We start from the raw sequence: 3,406 nt of genomic DNA on the forward strand, positions 1-3,406 counted from the left end.
GCAGAACGTTTGCTCATCTCCAATTCAGGTGCAGTGGAAAAGCCAAAACAACCCGATTGGCTGTGGCTAGTCACCTGGTCCACGTCAGCACAGCCCTTCAAAATAAGAGTCTAAACACAAATTTCAAGTCGCTTCAAACAAAATGGAAACACAATGAATTTACAACCTTTTAACTCTTCCCTAGACACCGTATCATGAAACATACAATTTTAATGATTTTTAACCATCTTAATCCATTTCAATCCAATCACTTAAAATGTATTTCTTATTAGCTGTTTTTTTATTAACATGCTTTTATTGTATGAGGCTTTGTAAACCAGGGTTACACCAATAGATTCAGATTCCCTGTGCTAGGTGCGATGATTCACACATACTGTTATGCACGGAGTGGTGGTAAAGATTTGGGGTCGTTACACAAGGATGTCTGTAAAGTTGTTTATACGTCATGCACACTGGGAGTCAGTTAAACTTTACAACTGATCGGTATTATCGGAAAACATTTTTCGTCTACAGCAAAATAAAAGTTCTGAACAATGCGAACAGGAGTGTAATGATGACCCTCGGTACTTATGTGGTTTATATACCTTAAATGAATCCAGAAGGTTATAACTGTACATGTAACTATCCCGCTTTCGCGCCAGGAGACAAAGGCACGCAATTAGTGGATAAGGGATGGTGGTTATGTGGACACAATGCGTATGCACACCTACCAGCAAACTGGTCAGGAGTGTGTGCTCCAGTACATCTCAAGCATCACACAGTCCTAATTTATGCTGCTAATGCTAGATCCGCACCACAGTTGCGTTCCAGGAGAGATTTGAATGACTACGAGTTCAAACCACACGACTCTGTGTGGGGCACAGATGTACCACGAGAGTTTAAACACTGGACAGATGGAGAAAAGGTCTCCATTAGCCTTTTTCCGTGGGTAGGAGTGGCAAAGAACATATTGAGATTGGAAACAGTTGATTATAGGCTGAAAGTGTTTACTAATTTGACAAAAGTTGATCTCACAGGAGTCAAGGAAGAAATGACAGCGCTAAGACTGATGACCATGCGGAATAGGATGACCCTAGATCTCTTAACGGCCCCCCAGGGAGGAGTTTGTGCAATGGTAGGAGATTACTGTTGTACTTTCATCCCAGAGAATGATGCGGATGGTCATTTGATAGATAGCGCATTGAACAATTTAACTAAGCTACAGAAAGCTATGATTGACGATGGTAGTCCTCCACCAGACTGGCTTACAGAAATGTTGTCAAGGGGGAGGGAGCTGTTGTTCAAGATAGGAATGATGATAGGGATAGTGTTGCTAGTATTAGCCATACTAGCTTGTTGTGTAGTACCTCTTGTTCGGGGTTGCATTGGCCGGCTCGTGGGATCGGTTGTTACTAGTACTATGCTGCAGGTGGAAGAACGATTTCTACTGGACGACGATGAAGAGGAGTCAGAAGAAGAATGGACAAATGTGACACAAGATGTAAATGAAATGTTTAAGATGTCTTAAGCTTGAAGAGAATTGTCTTTAATTTTATTATCATGTGTTGTACCATATGTTTTTGTTTTCTGTTACAGTTAGTTTAGAAGTTAGGGCTAGTATATAATCTTTAGTAGGAATAAGCATAAGTAAGTCAGTTGACCCTTCCTTGACATGAATGTTGTTTGGACTGTTGGGGCCAGGAGGAGACAGTCAGACGGAAAGTGGTAGACCCCCATCGTAAAACGTGACAGAATAGTTTACTGGTGATTGATAAGTTCCTTGGTAGGAATATGACCTCTGACCTGGCCATCTGAGAAGACAATGGAGAAGAAGGACTGCACCAACACCAAATGAGGCAGGAAGAAGAAGATGAGGTCACCCAAGAAGAAGGACTGGATTGGACTGAATTAGCATCAATAATTTATATATGTCTTTCTATAAAAGACTGGGTCAAGGGATAGTTAGGTGGTCAGACTTCATGCCCTGACAATTGACTCTGTTGTTTGTAGGGTTATGATTAGGCCCAGGGTTCTGTAATATTTGTATCTTGAATTCATTCTATTGTAAATACATTTTGAAATTGGCAGCATTTGTTTACTTGAAGTCTTCATTCAAAGAACACGCGGATTGGCAGTGACACACGAGAGGTATTGCAATCCAACAAGTTGTACACATATTGAATTTTGAATGTAAGAAATGTGTTTCTAGGAAAATGATGTAATGCATTTAAATTTCATAAAAGAAAAGATGTAATACTGACGATGAGAATCTAGACACATTTAACGATAAACAGGAGGGAAATGTGAGAAGAATTATTGTTGTTATTACTATTATTGTTTAAATTCTAGGATGAGTAGATTTAGAGTGTTTAAGGAGTGTTTAAGAAAAGGAATGTATGAGTGTTTGAATCAAGTATTGGAGCTGTTATGTACCCAGCACTGAGAGGTACCATGTTCAAGGACACGAGGAAGTCGTAAAGATAGGAAGAGAAGGAATCGTGAGGTCAGATTGACATAGATCCTGTGTGCACCAAATAAAAGAGGTGAGCGAGCAGCAGACGAATGGAGTTGACAGAGGAAGCTTGAACTGCTGCTCGACTCTCCCTTGCAAGAAACTCCTGTTGTTTGCGTGGTTGATCTGAGTCTGGTGAACGAACAGCGCGGGTGATCAAAACTTCACCCTCACACATTCACAAGGTGTGATTCTGGGTAACGTATTGTGTCACTTCCTGTCTTCTCAATCATTCGTTGGTTGCACTGTGCACGGTGTGTTGTATTCACTTTACTTAAAATTGAACACTTGGGACATTCTAGTAACCTGATAACAGTGAGAAACAACCCATATTAAACAAATACAGGGCTCCACCGATTATCAGTGTTAGCATGGCCTCACCGTCTGTTTCACCCGGTGTCTTTGTCTGTTCAGCATGTAAAATGTTTAGTTACTCCTCTGCCTCCTTTAGTGAAGGGAATAGGTGCGGAAAGTGTAGTTTATTTACGGCTATGGAGGCGAGACTTAGTGAGCTTGAGACACGGTTCCGCAGCTTGAAGTTAGCTGGAGTTGCGTCAGGTAGCCAGGAGAAGGTAGCTGCTGCGGAGCCGCCTAGCGTAGCTACAGCTAGCGGTCCCCCAGCAGCAGCCGAGCAGCCGGCTAGCCCGGGGCGGCTGGGTGACGGTGCGCAGGAAGCGCAGCCCAAACCAAAGGCCCACGGTGCACCACCGCACGCTTCCCGTGGCTAATCGTTTTTCCCCATTGGCGACACACCCGCTGAGAAAAAGACCCTGGTAATTGGCGACTCTGTTTTGCGCTACGTGAAGCCGACTCCAGCGACCATAGTCAAGTGCATTCCGGGGGCCAGAGCGGGCGATGTAGAAGCCAATCTAAAGCTCCTGGCGCGAAGTAAACGTAAATTTGGTAAAGTTATTA

Source organism: Takifugu flavidus, chromosome 8 (genome assembly GCF_003711565.1).
Source record: "Takifugu flavidus isolate HTHZ2018 chromosome 8, ASM371156v2, whole genome shotgun sequence".
In the NCBI taxonomy this organism is placed as follows: domain Eukaryota; kingdom Metazoa; phylum Chordata; class Actinopteri; order Tetraodontiformes; family Tetraodontidae; genus Takifugu; species Takifugu flavidus.